Consider the following 18,500-nt stretch of genomic DNA (forward strand, 5'->3'; position numbering starts at 1 on the left):
GCTTTGCTATAAATAGCATTTTAGGATAGATTCCAATTTTAGTTAGTCCCTGAACTAAAATTGAGAAGTAAAATTCGAATTTGATCTTAGCAACTATTTGTAAAATAATTAATTAATTCATTTTGAGTTAATTAGTTGTAGAAAATCAAACATGAAGTCTATGTGAAGACATGCAACAGTTTCTCCATTGATTGAGGAAGTTATCCCTTCATTATAGGAGATCAGGATGAGTTGTACTTTGAGTTGTAATTAGTTACCTTAGTTAACTGAGTTAAGTCCAGTTAGATTAGTTCTAACAGTTTGTAGAATTAATTATGGGTTCAGTTAGTTAATGCTTGCATGCATGTAACTGTTGCTCTTCAGATAACTGAATATTCTCTCATAAGTAACTCATGTATGTCAGTTTAGTCAGAGACCTAATTAAGATCAAAGGAAAGGACAGTGTACTATCAGTTTGAGGATTTTTCCTATATAGGAAAATCATCCATGCAGAAGGAATTATCTCCTTCAGGATTGTGCAGTTACTACTGAGCCAAGTGAGCAGTGTGAGGTGGGAATTCACACAAGTGGAAGCACTGGACCCCAAGAAAAACTGCGCAAGGAAATAAGAGGCTTGGAGGGTAGAGGAGAAGTTTTGTGAGAAGCCTCTGTGTTGGAAATAATACTGAGAGGGGGGGGGGGTGAATCAGTATTATCAAGTTCTTTTAACAAATCTTCCTTATTTATACTTTGAATTATTTTTGCATATCAGTACCATAAAATAATGAGCATGAACAAGAAAAAACAGATAGTCACACCAAAGAACACCGGATATAAGGTGGAAACCCAATGTGGGTGAAAACCACCTGCTGCAATATGTCTCTATCTTCTTTCAATTTATAAAATGATTTTATACTGGTGCAGTCCTTTACCAGTACACAGGCTGCAACCTGCAGAGAGCTACAACTCTCTCTCGTTTTCCAGTCTCTCCTGGAGGGGAGCTACAACCCCCTACTTCTTTTCTTACAAGGATCACTTTTCATAAATTTTCAAACTGGATCCATGAACATCAAATGATCATCAAGTACATGTAATTTACACAGTCAACTTCAGTAACCAGATCAACAATAACAGAACTAAACCCAGAACACCTTATCAACAGAAAAATTCAGTCAACAGAAGATCTTAAGACAGATACGCAGTTTTTCTTTCTTTGGCCTGTGTCGCTACGCACTTCACCTTCTGCTTCCCTACGTATACCCGTAGAGAACCTTCTGCTGCACCACGTACCCATGCACCGCTTATTCAATCGCGCTGCGTACTGTTACTGTAGGTACGCACCCAGAGACACTATCGCGCCACGTACTGCTACTGAAACCACGCACTCATAGATACTATCGCGCCGCGTACTTTTACTGTGCGTACGCACCTGAGCCTCTGATGCGCTACGTACCCACGCAGTTCTCCTTCTTCTGATCTGCGTACCCACGCAGTTCCCCTTCTTCTGCTCTGCGTACACACACAGATCTCATGTTTCTGCTCTGCGTACCCACGCACTTGCACCGTTAATCACCTGCGTACTTCTGATTAGGGCCGAATTGGTAGTTCACCAGTGTGCTACAGTTAGTCGGATGCCCAGATCTGATCATGCGCTCGAGAGATCACCCTTCACAGATTTGCTTTTAACTTCACTTTCATATAGATCACGCTTTTAAAAACAATAACCCAATATTTCAGATCTTAAGATATTCAATTTGCAAAAGATACTTAGCCAAGTGATCTCCTTTGCTTTATATAGGCAAGCTCCTCCTAAAATCATGGATCAATACCATAGATAACCAATACCAAGGGCCCAAAAACATGGGGCTCAATAATAATAATAATATAAAACAATACCACGGGCCAAAACCATAGAATCAAGAGCGGCGGGCTAAATACCACGGGCCAAACATAGAAAACCCCGCGTGAACGCGCTTCTCTGCCTTGAAGTAAGTGAAACTGGGGGTATGCAACCTCTGAACGGGTGGCCTGCGTGGGTGGCCGCAGTTCCTTCACGGTGTACCTGCATGTATGCATCTTCTGAACTGTTCTCCTGCGTACTTCTTAATTTTCAACATTTTGAGGGCCTAATCAGAGCATTGCCACTTGAGGGTGTTGCCATCAAGTACAACATCTGTAACATAGAGCCATACCAGAATCATAATGCCAACAATCTCCCCCTTTGGACTTGATGGCAACCTCAAAATCTTCAGCTTCATTCTCCCCCTTTGACATCAAGGGCAAAGGGTTATGCTCCCCCTAAGAACATGCTCCCCCTGAATATGAACTAGATCTGCAAAGAAGAACCGTAATCCACCAAACACCATAAATGACCATGAAAGAGATAGAGACATATTGCAGCTATAATCAGATCAGCATCCATGATCTCCTTCTGTACATCCTCCATAATGCCAACAATACATTATATGCTCCCCCTAAACCTGTGCCATTCAATCTTCAACCAATCCGCAACCCAGCACATGTAACCATCAGAAGAGATTCAAAAAGATGATGCATCAACAACCCCCAGCTTTTGCCTGAGGTATTCAAAGGTCTCCCTCGGTAATGGTTTGGTGAGTATATCAGCAACTTGTTCCTTAGAAGGAACATACTCCAACTTGACCTTCTGTTCAAGCACTTGTTCTCGGAGAAAATGATATTTGATTGGTATGTGCTTGGTCTTTGAATGCATGACTGGGTTCTTTGAAATGCTGATTGCACTTGTGTTATCACATAAGATGGAGATAGGTGGTGTACAAGTGATTTGAAAATCCTACAATGTCTGCATCATCCAAAGGAGTTGAGTGTAGCAAGATGTAGCAGCAACATATTCCGCTTCGGCTGTAGACAAGGCAATCGAACTTTGTTTCTTACTGAACCAAGATACTAGTTTGGAACCCATAAAGAACGCACCACCACTTGTGCTTTTCCTTTCATCCACGCTTCCGGTCCAATCTGCATCTGTATAAGCATGAAGTGTGAGATCTGTATCTCTAGGATACCATAAGCCATAATTTTGAGTCCCTTGAAGATATTTGAAGATTCTCTTCACTGCCTGAAGATGAGTCTCCTTCGGATTTGCCTGAAATCTTCCAACTATTCCAACTGCATGCATGATGTCCGGTCGGGTACCTGTCAGATAAAGTAAACTTCCAATCATAGATTTGTAGGTTGGTTGATGCACTGTTGCAGATTCATCGTTTGCACTGAGGCTACATCTTGTGACCATGGGTGTACATACTGGTTTTGCATCTTCCATGCCATATTTCTTCAAAGTCTGTTTGAGATACTTGGTTTGAGACAAAAGGATCCCTCCTTCCTTTTGTTGGATTCGCAAACCAAGAAAATATGTCAGTTCTCCCAGCAAGGACATTTCGAATTCTTTCTGCATCACCAAGGCAAAGCTTTGACTCATAGCTTCTTCATTGCTGACAAAGATAATGTCATCTACATACACAACAAGTATTAGCAATTTGTCATTTTCAACTTTTATATAAAGATTGCTATCTGCTGATCCTTTTGAAAAACCTTGTTGATGAAGATATTTGTCCAAACGATAGTACCAAGCCCTTGGAGCTTGTTTGAGACCATAGAGAGCCTTTTTCAATCTTCATACAAGATTTGGATCATTTCCAAGAATGAACCCATCTGGCTGCTCAATGTATACTTCTTCTTCCAAGTCTCCATTCAGAAAGGCTGATTTCATGTCCACTTGAAATACTTTGAAGTTTTGAAAGCTTGAGAGAGCAAGGAACATTCGGATGGCCTCAAGTCTTGCAACAGGAGCAAAAGTTTCTTCAAAGTCTATTCCTTCTTGCTACGCATACCCTTTACAAACAAGTCTGGCCTTGTTTCTAATTACTTCTCCATTTTCATTCAATTTATTTTTGAAGACCCATTTTGTCCCTATAACATTCTTATCTTTTGGTCTAGGAACCAACTCCCAAGTGTTATTCTTTTCGATCTGCTCAAGTTCTTCATCCATTGCTTTGACCCAACATTCATCTTTGCATGCCTCTTTCACATTTTGTGGTTCAGTGGAAGAGAGTAATGCCAAATAGCTTGAAGCTTCTGCAATTGTTCTTCTTATTTGTACACCTGCTTCTTTCTGCCCCACAATCTGAGATTCTGGATGATTCTTCTGAACATATCTGGATGGAGTCTTCTCTTCTATTCTTGTCTACTCCTCTGGTTCTTCTTGAGGTTCTTCTTCTTCATCATTCTGTCTTTGAGGGTAGCCTTCATCTTCTTCGATGTCTTCATGATGTACTTGCTTAGGAATGTATCCCTTCTCATCAACCACTACATCAATGTTGTCAACAATTCTGCCAAGTCTTTTATTGTAGCACTTGTATGCTTTGCTATGTGGAGAATAACCAAGAAGAATGCCTTCATCTGCTCTAGGTTCAAGTTTGCCAAGTTGTTCATCAGTATTCTTAATATAACATTTGCTCCCGAAGATTTTGAAGTGCTTTACCGAAGGAGTCTCACCACACCAGAGCTCATGAGGGGTTTGAGTGTTGTTCACCCGGACATTTGTTTTGTTGATAATAACAACCGCAGCATGTGCAGCTTCACCCCAGAAAGTTGCGGGAGTTCCCGACTCATCAAGCATAGCACGAGCCATTTGTTGGATTGTTCTGTTCATTCTTTCCACAACTCCATTTTGTTGAGGAGTTCTAGCTGTAGAGAATTCTCTTCTTATCCCATGTTCTTCACAGAAATTGAAAAATTCATTTGAGGTAAACTCCCCACCTCTGTCGAATCTGAGGCACTTAATTTTGTGTCCTGATTCATTTTCAACCAAGGCTTTGAAGGATTTGAATTTTTCGAATGCTTCATCTTTGTGCTTCATAAGTCCTAACCAGACAAACCTGGAGAAATCGTCAATGAATAATATCAAGTATTCTTCTCCTGGAGGTGTTCTTTTCCTGAATGGACCACATGTATCTGTATGTACTAGCTCAAGAGGCATGCTAGCTGATCCTTCCTTCTCTGGAAAGTTAGTTCTGGTTTGCTTTCCAAACTGACATGATTTGCATATGGTATTGTCTGGAATTTTGATATCTGGAAGATCGCGAACTGCCTGATATTTGCATTCTTTCCTTATTTGTGAAAAGCTTAGATGCCCCAACCTCCGATGCCATAACCAGTGCTCATCATCCTTGCTCAGATAGCATTGTTGTTGTCCTTCTTCAAATATGTATAGATTATTTGGAGTTCTTTTACATTTGATCATTGTTTTACCTGTATCAAGATCACGAACAAGACATCCATTTGATCTGAATATCACCTCGGTTCTTTGATCACACATTTGGCTGACACTTAGAAGATTATGCTTCAATCCATCAACATACAAAACATTTCCAGCCTTGACCTTTTCTTTCAACTGAGCAATGCCTTTCCCTTTTATAGTTGCAGGAGTATCATTTCCAAAAGAAACTTTCTTTCCTTTTTCTAGAGCAGAATATGACTCAAGTTTTTCGTTATCACCTGTCATATGCTTCGAACATCCACTGTCAATGTACCATAGATTTTCCTATCCTTCTGCATAAAATGCTATCCCACATCTTTCTGTTTGTGGTTCCTTGATTCTCCATGTTTTGGTGCTTGAGGCTTGTTCCTTTGTCTGCTGAAACCTGCTCCTGCATTCAGAATCTTTATGACCAAAGTTATTACAAATAGAACATTCAACTTCATTTTCAAGAGCCGAAAAGTTGTTATAGGTCCTTTTTGTAATCCCGATCATACTTCTTTGTTTTTGAGCTTCTCTAGTCATGATTGTTTTATATGCAACACATTGAGCTGCTTTGTGACCAAAGTTATGGCAAGAGAAACATTGTCCATTGAAGAAACTTCTGTGGTTATCAAATCTACCAGCCAAATGATTGTAATTTCTATTGTCATCCATTCTTGAACCAAATTGAGAAGATTTTACCTGTGGCTGGTTGTAGCTTTTGTTCACCCTTAAGACAGATTTCCCCTGATAGTCTTTGTTTGCAATTCGTCCCTGCTTTACATGATGGTCTCCATTGTGCTTTTGATCATTCCTTCTTGCTGCATCAAGATAGCTTTTTGAGGTGGATGCTTGAGAAGTTTCTCCATTATAGCCCAGACCTGTCTTGTTTAGAGGAGAACGTTGTACATTGATAATCTCATCCAAAGTTTCAGATCCTTTGACAAACTTAAGATTAATAGCTTTTGTTTTCTCAATCTCTTTTCTAAGACCAACAATTTCACCTTCTAATTTTTCAAGATGTTTTTCCTTTTCATCAATTTGAAATTGTAGAGTATCAATGATCATATTCTTTTCTTCTATACATCTCTTGAGTTTAGTAATTTCTTCATAAAGGCTGTCCACATCTATAGCATCCATATAATCATCATCTTCAAATGCCATTAACAGTTTATAGTCATTACCTCGTTCATCTTCATCACTATTTGATAGACCATCACTATCTTCATGAGTGTAGTAGCTTTTCTTATTTGCACTCTGTTTCTTGTTCCATCTATCAAGTTCCTTTCCTTTATCCTTATAAGGACATTTTGCAGCATAATGACCTACTCTTCCACAAGCAAAGCATTTAAAAGGTAACTTACCTCTGAACCTTCCAGAACCCCTTTGAAGATTTCTGACAAAATTTGATTCTTCTTCTTCTTCTTCTGGCACATGACTTGCTTCATGATAATCTCCTTTGCCTGAAGCCTTGAAAGCAGCTTCTCTTCTGTCTGATGGACCTCCCTTTCTCATTTCATAAGCAATTAGAATTCTGTGTAGCTGAGACATAGTAAGAATTCGTAGATTTTCCTTTTCTTCTATTGCAGACACTTTAGATTCAAACTTGGGGGACAATGATCTTAGAACTTTTTCAACCACAATAGCCTCTTTTATTTCTTCACCCAAGTTTTTCATGCAATTAACAATCTCATCTACCCGAAGAAAATAGTTAGCCACACTTTCATCATTATACATCCTGAGATTCTCATACTGAATCCTGAGAGTTTGAAGTTTAGCACGCTTTACCTGTTCATCTACTTCGTAGCTCAAGACAATCTTGTCCCGTATTTCTTTTGTGGATTTATATTGCATAACCTTTACGAATTCTGTTTGAGATAAGCATCCCAACAAAGTATTGACTGCTTTAGCATTTGTTTCATATTTCTTCTTTTCGGCCGTATCTGTAGGAGTAGTTGAAGGAAAAGTGTAGCCTGTATCTATGATATCCCAAACTTCTGTACCAAGAGATTGAAGATAGGCAGTAACTCTTACCTTCCAATAATTGAAGTTTGTCCCATCAAAAATTGGTGGCCTGATTGATGCTTCCCTCTCGTAGTTGCTCATGATGAATGATCTTCCTTCAAGCGATCAAGCTTCTTCAAAGGACCGGCTCTGATACCAATTGTTGGAAATAATACTGAGAGGGGGGGGGTGAATCAGTATTATCAAGTTCTTTTAACAAATCTTCCTTATTTATACTTTGAATTATTTTTGCATATCAGTACCATAAAATAATGAGCATGAACAAGAAAAAACAGATAGTCACACCAAAGAACACCGGATATAAGGTGGAAACCCAATGTGGGTGAAAACCACCTGCTGCAATATGTCTCTATCTTCTTTCAAATTAGAAAATGATTTTGTATTGGTGCAGTCCTTTACCAGTACACAGGCTGCAACCTGCAGAGAGCTACAACTCTCTCTCGTTTTCCAGTCTCTTTTGGAGGGGAGCTACAACCCCCTACTTCTTTTCTTACAAGGATCACTTTTCATAAATTTTCAAACTGGATCCATGAACATCAAATGATCATCAAGTACATGTAATTTACACAGTCAACTGCAGTAACCAGATCAACAATAACAGAACTAAACCCAGAACACCTTATCAACAGAAAAATTCAGTCAACAGAAGATCTTAAGACAGATACGCAGTTTTTCTTTCTTTGGCCTGCGTCGCTACGCACTTAACCTTCTACTTCCCTGCGTATACCTGTAGAGAGCTTTCTGTTGCACCGCGTACCCACGCACCGCTTATTCAATCGCGCTGCGTACTATTACTGCAGGTACGCACCTAGAGACACTATCGCACCGCGTACTGCTACTGAAACCACGCACTCATAGATACTATCGCGCCGCGTACTTTTGTTGTGCGTACGCACCTGAGCCTCTGACGCGCTGCGTACCCACGCAGTTCTCCTTCTTCTGATCTGCGTACCCACGTAGTTCCCCTTCTTCTGCTCTGCGTACACATGCGGATCTCCTGTTTCTGCTCTGCGTACCCACACACTTGCACCGTTAATCACCTGCGTACTTCTGATTAGGGCCAAATTGGCAGTTCACCAGTGTGCTACAGTTAGTCGGATGCCCAGATCTGATCATGCGCTCGAGAGATCACCCTTCACAGATTCGCTTTTAACTTCACTTTCAAATAGATCAAGCTTTTAAAAACAATAACCCAATATTTCAGATCTTAAGATATTCAATTTTCAAAAGATACTTAGCCAAGTGATCTCCTTTGCTTTATATAGGCAAGCTCCTCCTAAAATCATGGATCAATACCATAGATAACCAATACCAAGGGCCCAAAAACATGGGGCTCAATAATAATAATAATATAAAACAATACCACAGGCCAAAACCATAGAATCAAGAGCGGCGGGCTAAATACCACGGGCCAAACATAGGAAACCCCACGTGAACGCGCTTCTCTGCCTTGAAGTAAGTGAAACTGGGGGTACGCACCCTCTAAACGGGTGACCTGCGTGGGTGGCCGTAGTTCCTTCACGGTGTACCTGCGTGTACGCATCTTCTGAACTGTTCTCCTGCGTACTTCTTAATTTTCAACATTTTGAGGGCCTGATCAGAGCATTGCCACTTGAGGGTGTTGCCATCAAGTACAACATCTGTAACATAGAGCCATACCAGAATCATAATGCCAACACTTTGATTGTCTATGAGTAGCAGAGGGATTGCAGAGAGAGCAGGATAGCTTGTGAGCTGATTCTTTTTGTAATCTGAACATATTTCCACTTGTATGATAATACAGAGATTGGGGTTTTAGGTTGAGGCTTTCCCCGGGTTATTCTTTTGTGCTCATGTGTGATTGATTTCTCGTTCTCAGTTATATGTGTTCTATTTGATCTTGCTCATATTCGATTAAGCTTCCGCAAAGTTTTTTGTAGAAGTAGATCTTGTATTTTGCTTTAGTATATTGCATAATCTGTTGATCTACAATGAGAATTTCTACATGGTATCGGAGCAAAGGTGATCAAAGGAGAGAACATTATACAATAAGGGAGAAGTTCGAAGTTTGAGGTTCCTGAATATAGAAATCGAGTTCTTATCACATCTCAATTTCACCAATGGTGTTCAATCATTTAAGACTCGACTATGCCCTTGGTGGCATCTTGAATTATATAGCCTGGAAGGATAAAATGGAAGCAGTATTAGAGGATAATGGTCTAAAGGACTTCATTGATCAAGAAGTCCCCAAGCCCGCAGCAGCTAATGCTACATAATTAGTAGAATGGAAGAAATGTGTGGCTAGATCAAGTAGAATCCTCCTGGAGGGAGTTCGAGACCACATTGTCTCAAGCCTCCTTGGGAAGGAGACACCATTTTCGATGTGGAAAACATTGAAATATTTCTATCAGAATAGCAGCAATCAGAGGAAGCTGGCACTGAAAGACAAGCTTCGGAAAATCAAGTGTGAAAAGGGCGACACGATCTCTACATATCTGAACAAGCTCACCACCTGCAGGGATGAGCTTGGAAGTGTAGGGATCACGATAGCCGATGATGACATGGTGAGTCTTGCACTCCTTGATCTTCCTACGAGCTGGCATAACTACCAAGACTCGGTTAATGGAAGAGAGAAACTACGATATTAGGAATGACTTTGGTTGGATCTGATGCAGGAGGAGATAAGAAGAAGCACCAGAGATGGTTCTTCATCCAAGGAGGATGAAGAAAACTATGCCTTAGCGAATAAGGCAAGAAAGGGAAGGATAAGGATTCTCATTCCAAATTGAGTTCTTCCTATGGTGGGAAGAAGTTTGACAAATCAAAAGTGCGATGCTTTCGTTGTCATGAGGTGGGCGATTTTGCTACAAATTGTCCACTGAAGAAATCCAATATGGGATCCAAGGAAGGATCTAAAGGTGAGGCATTAGCCTCACAGTTCGAGTTGGATTTCACCCTCTTCGCATGCATGGTTTGATCCATGGTGGGATGTGGTTGGTTTCTTGACATTGGAGCTTCATTCCACATGACCGGTGACAAGAGTTTGTTCAGTACCTTGGAGGAGAAAGATCTCCAGATACTAATAGTGATGGGTAATGATGAAAAGTATAGTGTCTCAGGTGTAGGCACGGTTGTTTTCAGAGGGATCATGGATCTCGCAAGACTGAGGAGAAATTTGGTGTTGATCGTAATGCTGGAAGACAAAGGCTATGATGTAGTCTTCAGTAAAGGAAAGGTTTTCCTTTGACACATCACCACTAGACAGGTGAAGTAGATCGGTTGATGAGTCAAGAACCTGTATGCTCTTGAAATTAAAGATGCATGAAAAGCATTTAGGAGCAAGGAAACTGATGGAGACTTGGTGATTGAGAGGGAGAGTACATTATCTCTCAACATGCAGTGCCAGAAGAAGTCTCAGACGATTGTGGAGGAGCCACAATTGGTGAAGTAGCTTCGGGAGGTTGTGGAGCATCCACAACTAGAGAAGCCGATAGGAGATCGAGTAGAGACATATACTCATGCAGAGACCTCTAGTAGGGGGAAATTTGGATTCAAGTGGGCAGAGGGATCACATGCATCCATACCTCTAGGTAGGAGGTGGGGCGATGTGGAGTGATAGTCTCAAGAAGGCTGAAATAGGGGCATGATCCTTGATGTACCCAACCTCTTTGATTAGACCTTACTACGGGAGCCCCAACGAGGAGTAGCAGGACTAGCTGAGTGGATAGAGACAGATGCGGATGGAACGGCAAAGAGAGCTATAGTGTAGGAGTCCCAAAACAGTGCAAAGCTAGCAGGCTACAGCAATGCGAGAGGCACAAGAGTGTTGCACCAGTGCAGGATGGCATAGAAAGGTGTGCAATGGTGCGAGATGTAGGGAGTTGTTGTAGTAGTGTAGAGGTTAGAGAGGGAGCACTTGTTAGCGGCAGAGGGAGTTTCAACATCAGAGAGTGTTTCTAGCCCAACAAGGAGGTCAGCTAGGAGTTTTCTTTGTTTCTAGAATTGTTGGAGCAATAACACTTGGGAGAAGCGTTGCAAGCAGAACATTCCAAAAGTTTTAGGATCAGGTTCGAGTTGAATGCCTTTCTTGTTGAGAGGGAGTGTTGAAAATGGCAACAAGAAATGCTATAAATAGAATCTCAGGTACCAATGTTGGATATCGCAACACGGAATGAAAAAATGGAAGTGCTAAAAACAGCTTTGCTATAAATAGCATTTTGGGATAGATTCCAATTTTAGTTAGTCCCTGAACTAAAATTGAGAAGTAAAATTCGAATTTGATCTTAGCAACTGTTTGAAAATAATTAATTAATTCATCTTGAGTTAATTAGTTGTAGAAAATCAAACATGAAGTCTATGTGAAGACATGCAACAATTTCTCCATTGATTGAGGAATTTATCCCTTGATTAAAGGAGATCAAGATGAGTTGTAATTATTTAGCTCAATTAACTGAGTTAAGTCCAGTTAGATTAGTTCTAACAGTTTGTAGAATTAATTGTGAGTTCAATTAGTTAATGCTTGCATGCATGTAACTGCTGCTCTTCAGATAACTGAATATTCTCTCATAAATAACTCATGCATGTCAGTTCAGTCAGAGACCTAGTTGAGATCAGAGGAAGGGACAATGTACTATCAATTGGAGGATTTTTCCTATATAGGAAACTCATCCATGCAGAAGGAATTATCTCCTTCAGGATTGCGCAGTTACTACTAAGCCAAGTGAGCAGTGTGAGGTGGGAATTCACACAAGTGGAAGCACTGGACCCCAAGAAAAACTGCGCAAGGAAATAGGAGGCTTGGAGGGTAGAGGATAAGGTTTGTGAGAAGCCTTTGACTATCTATGAGCAGCAGAGGGATTGCAGAGAGAGCAGGATAGCTTGTGAGCTGATTCTTTTTGTAATCTGAACATATTTCCACTTGTATGATAATACAGAGATTGGGGTTTTAGGCTGAGGCTTTCCCTGGGTTATTCTTCTATGTTCATGTGTGATTGATTTCTCATTCTCAGTTATATGTGTTCTATTTGATCTTGCTCATATTCGATTAAGCTTCCACAAAGTTTGTTGTAGAAGTAGATCTTGTATTTTGCTTTAGTATATTGCATAATCTGTTGATCTACAGTGAGAATTTCTACAATATATATATATATATATATATATATATATATATATATATATATAGGGAATAACATTGGTTGTTGTGTGTGTGTGTGTATATATATATATATATATATATATCTTCCATTCTTATGTATGCTCATTGTCAAACCCTTCAAGTTCACATTTGACATTAGTTTTTGATAAAGTTGCCTTGTTTGATATGTGTCATATCCACCTTCCCTTGATCCCTTGCAGAGAAGGTGAAACAAAACCAATTAGTTTACCTAAATGACATACACATGTATATATTTTGTACGTGAAATAATGGAACTTAAACAAATAATGGAAATAAATCATTAAAGGAACATGAATCTCAAGTATTCAAAATTAAGGTGTTATACATTATATGGTTGAGTGAATCATGCCTAAATTTGGAAATCGACTTAGCATTCAAGCACCTTAACATGCCTACTAATTGCAAGTGATCATGCTATTATATGAGGCCGAAGGTGATGTCATACTTATAGGATAAATGCATGGAATTATTTGTTAACATGCATCTTAGAGAATGAGGAGTAATTCAAAATAAGGTTGGACCTTCAATCACATATTCCAAGGTTATAAGGATGCAAGGGAAATATATAATTCTCACAAACCCTAATGCACATGTTGATGTGAAGGATCTGCCAAGAGCCTGGGGAAAATATTTTGCAATGACTCTCATGATGATCCCATGTGATGTTGATGAGAGTGTGCCCATTGAGGCATGCAAATTAGGTAACAACAGGGAGGGGATCACTCTTTTGACAATCAAGGGTTTCTCCCAAAATCTAATATTTTCAATCGTAAGGAAAGCCATATTGAAAGCATGCTTGTACGAATATAGTGAATCTACAGATCGTGATGCATATCATGCAAAGATGAACTTTGCAATCATGGGAGACTCTTAATGCATCAATGAAGCCATTAACCTTCAAAATCATAATGCGGTCCTAAGGTCTATATATTGGATGAAGCATGATGTGTAGATGCAATGTAAAACACGTGAGTGAGCACTTTAGCAAGGGTTTTTTAGGAAGGTTCATGGGAAGAGTAACTAGTCCGGATCATGATCAAAACCCTAATGGATTGAGGTGAGTGGAGGGGGACCCAAAATTTTGAAAATGCCTAAGATTTTGGGTATTGTTGTAGCAGCTACAACAAAACCAAAATTTGCAACAATAGGAGGCTACTAGGATGAAGAGACAGTAAGTAAAGTTACAAAGTTACTTCATGAATATCAGGAATTATCTCCCACAAAGTTTTCAGAAATGAAGGGTATAATAAGAGATCTAGGGGTCATGAAGATTCCCCTTAAGATTGATGTGAAGCCAATTAAACAAAGACCTTATAGGCTGAACCCGAAGTATAAGGAGCAATTAGAGATAGAGTAGAAGAATCAAAATGGGTGAGTCCTACGGTGGTGCAAGAGAAGAAGACTCAAGGAGAAATTACGATCGGTGTTTACCTGATAAAGTTGAATGATACATGTTTACATGATCCCTTCCCTACCACTTTCACAGATGAAGTGCTAGACAATGAAGGAGGCCAAGTAGCTTACTCATTTATAGATGGATTCTCATTTTATCATCAAATTAGGATTGCACCTGAAGATGAGCATAAGACCACAATTGCTACAGAATGGGGCTCATATCAATACACAATAATTCCTTTTGGATTGAAAAATTCCCCTGCTATATTTTCTAGGGTGGTGGTTGTAGCTTTTAAGAAATACATTCACAAGTTTTTATAGGTATATTTTGATGGTTGGACGATATTTGGATTGTTGATAAAACGTGTTGGAAGTTTAAGACTTATGCTTGACACATGTAGACAATATTAGATGTCTTTGAACCTAAAGAAGTGTATATTTTGTGTACCTTTTGGCATATTGTTTGGACATATTATCTATAAGATAGGGGTAATTGTGGACCCTACTAAGATTACTATCATTGTGTACTTGCCTCCACCTAAGACAGTAAGACAACTTTGCACTATGTTGGGACATAATGGGTATTATAGGAAGTTCATTAAGGGGTATGCTCAAATTACTGTGCATATGGAGAAATGGTTGAAAAAAGGATATAAATTTTCATTGGGATGAATAATGTCAAAAGAGCCTCGACATATTGAAAGAAAAAATGATAACTGCACCTATACTAGTGTTCCCTAATTGGAATAAGGAATTCCATGTCCATGTGGATGCCTGTTGTATTGCTTTTGGAGTAGTACTAGCACAACCTGATGTAGGAGAGATTGATCATCTTATAGATTTTGCAAGGAGAAATTTATCTAAAGCATAAAATAATTACACCACCACAGTAATGGAAGGAATGGATATGGTATATGATTTGCAGAAGTTTAGACACTATTTTCTGGGATCACACTTTAAATGTTTACATATCATTCTACACTGAAGTATTTGGTCAATAAGCCTATCTTAGGAGGGAAGATTTGTAGATGGTTATTGTTATTTTAGGAATATGAATTTGAGATCATTGTTAAACCATTGAGACTAAATGTAGGACTTGACCATTTTTCAAGACTAGAAACAAGGGAAGAACCAACCAACATAGAGGATAATCTCCCTGATGCATAGTTATTTTCAATCAAAGTTGAAGATGACCATTTCACAGATATTATTGAAAATAGCAACAAGAAATGATAAAAATAGAAGTGCTAAAAATAGCATTGCTATAAATAGAAGTTCGGGGACTAGTGTTGGACATAGCAACAAGGAATGAAAAATGGAAGTGCTAAAAACAACATTGCTATAAATAGTTTTTCGGGATAGATTCCAATTTTAGTTAGTCCCTGAACTAAAATTGAGAAGTAAAAAATTTGAATTTGGTCTTAGCAGTTGTTTGTAAAATAATTAATTAATTCATATTGAGTTAATTAGTTGTAGAAAATCAAACATGAAGTCTATGTGGGGACATGCAACAGTTATCCCATTGATTGCGGAATTCGTTCCTTAGTTAAAGAGATAAGGATGAGTTGTAATTAGTTGGCTCAGTTAACTGAGTCAAGTCCAGTTAGATTAATTCAAACAGTTTGTTGAATTAATTGTGAGTTCAGTTAGTTAATTCTTGCATGCATGTAACTGTTGCACTTCAGATAACTGAATATTCTCTCATAAATAACTCATGCATGTCAGTTCAGTCAGAGACCCAGTTGAGATTAGAGGATGGGACAATGTACTATTAGTTGGAGGATTTTTCCTATAAAGGAAACTCATCCATGCAGAAGGAATCATCTCCTTTAGGTTTGTGCAATTATTTTTGAGCCAAGTGAGCAGTGTGAGGTGGGAATTTGCACAAATGGAAGCACTTAACCCCAGGAAAATATGCACAAGGAAATAGGAGGCTTGGACGGCAGAGGAGGAGGTTGTGAGAGCCTTTGACTATCTATGAGCAGTATTGTTTGATTGCAGAGAGAGCAGGATAGCTTGTGAGCTGATTCTTTTTGTAATCTGAACATATTTCCACTTGTATGATAGTACAGAGATTGGGGTTTTAGGTTGAGGCTTTCCCCATGTTATTTCTTCTGTGTTATGTGTGATTGATTTCTCATTCTTAGTTATATGTTTTCTCATTGATCTTGCTCAATTCGATTAAGCTTCCGCAAAGTTTGTTGTAGAAGTAGATCTTTTATTTTTCTTTAGTATATTGCATAATCTATTGATCTACATTGGGAATTTCTACATGGTATCAGAGCAAAGGTGATCGACGCGAAGAAAAGTATACAAGAAGGAATAAGTTTGAAGTTTGAGGTTCTTGAATATAGAAATCGATTTCTTATCACATATCAGTTTCACCAATGGCGTTCAATGGTTTAAGACTCGAATATGCTCTTGATGGCAGTTCGAATTATATAGCATGGAAGGATCGCATGGAAGTAGTATTAGAGGATAATGGTCTAAAGAACTTCATTGATCAAGAAGTCCCCAAGCCGACTGATGCTACTGAATTGGCGGAATGGAAGAAATGTGTGGCTAGAGCAAGGAGAATCCTCCTGGAGGGAGTTCGAGACCACATTGTCTTGAGTCTCCATGGGAAGGAGACACCATTTTCGATGTGGAAAACATTGAAAGATCTATATCAGAATAGAAATGATTAGAGGAAGCTGGCACTGAAAGACATGCTTCAGAAGATCAAGTGTGAAAAGGGCGACATGATCTCTACATATCTGAACAAGCTGACCACCTGCAGGGATGAGCTTGGAAGTGTAGGGATTACGACCGTTGATGATGACATGGTGAGTCTTGCACTCCTTGGTCTTCCTAAGAGCTAGCATAGCTACCAAGACTCGGTAAATGGAAGAGAAAAACTACCAGATTAGGAAAGACTTTGGTTGGATCTGATGCAGGAGGAGATAAGAAGAAGCACCAGAGATGGTTCTTCATCCAAGGAGGATGAAGAAAATTGTGCCTTAGTGAGTAAGGAAAAGAAAGGGAAGGAGAAGGATTCTCATCCCAAATCGAGTTCTTCCCATGGTGGGAAGAAGTTTGACAAATTGAAAGTGCGATGCTTTCGTTGTAATGAAGTGGGCCATTTTGTTACAAATTGTCCACTGAGGAAATCCAAGAAGAGATTCGTGGAAGGATCAGAAGGTGAGGCACTAGCCTCACAGTTCAAGTTGGATTTCACACTTTTCGCATGTGTGGTTTCATCCATGGTGGGAAGTGGTTGGTTTCTTGACAGTGGAGCTTCTTTCCACATGACCGGCGACAAGAGTTTGTTCAGTAACTTGGAGGAGAAAGGTCTCCAGATACTCATAGTGATCGGTAATGATGAAAAATATGGTGTCTCAGGTGTAGGCACAGTTGTTTTTCAAAGGGAGAATGGAGCTCGCATTACCTTGACCGATGTCAAGTATGTACCAGGACCGAGGAAAAATTTGGTGTCGATCACCATTCTAGAAGACAAGGGCTATGATGTAGTCTTCAGTAAGGGAAAGGTTTTCCTTCGACACATCACCACGAGACAGGTGAAGAAGATTGCTTCATGAGTTAAGAACTTGTATGCTCTTGAGATTCAAGATGCATGCAAAGCCTTGAGGAGAAAGGAAACTGTTGGAGACTTGGTGGTTGAGAGGGAGAATACATTACTTCTCAGCAGGTAGCCACAGGAGAAGTCTCAGATGATTGTGGAGGAGCCACAATTGGTGAAGTAACTTCAAGAGGTTGTGGAGCAGCCAACACTAGAGAAGCTAAGAGGATATCGAGTAGAGACATCTACTCATGCAGAGACCTTTAGTAGAGGTAAATTTCGAGCCAAGTGGGTAGAGGGATCACATGCATCCATACCTCCAAGTAGGAGGTGGGGCGATGTGGAGTGACAGTCCCAAGGAGGCTAGAATAGGGGCAGGATCATTGAGGTACCCAACCTCTTTGATTAGACCTTGCTACGGGAGCCCCGACGAGGAGTAGTAGGATTGGCTGAGTGGGTAGAGGCAGATTCGGATGGAGCGGCAGAGAGAGCTACAATGCAAGAATCCCAAGACTACAGAGCTAGTAGGCTGCAATAATGCGAGAGGCACAGGAGTGTTGCACCAGTGCAAGATGGCACAGAGAGGTGTGCAACTATGCGAGATGCATGGAGTGTTGCAGAAGCTTAGAGGTCAGAGAGGGAGCACTTGTCAGTGGCAGATGGAGCTTCAGCATCAGAGGATGTTTCTAGCCCAACAGGAAGGTCAGTTGGGAGTTTTTTGTTTCTAGAGTTGCTGGAGCAATAACACTTGGTAGAAGTGTTGCATGCAAAACATTCCGAAGGTTCAGGATCGGGTTCAAATTGAATGCCTTTCCTTTTGAGAGGGAGTATTGAAAGTAGCAACAAGAAATGCTAAAAATAGCACTACTATAAATAACAGTTCGAGTACCAATGCTAGACATAGCAACAAAGGATGAAAAATGGAAGTGATAAAAACAACATTGCTATAAATAGTATTTCATGATAGATTCCAATTTTAGTTAGTCCCTGAACTAAAATTGAGAAGTAAAAATTCGAATTTGATCTTAGTAGTTGTTTGTAAAATAATTAATTAATTCATCTTGAGTTAATTAGTTGTAGAAAATCAAACCTGAAGTCTATGTGGGGACATG

The sequence above is a fragment of the Pinus tabuliformis genome, chromosome 3_2 (assembly GCF_031772625.1).
Source record: "Pinus tabuliformis cultivar Carrire ecotype Pingquan chromosome 3_2, CPIR1, whole genome shotgun sequence".
Classification (NCBI taxonomy): Eukaryota; Viridiplantae; Streptophyta; class Pinopsida; order Pinales; family Pinaceae; genus Pinus; species Pinus tabuliformis.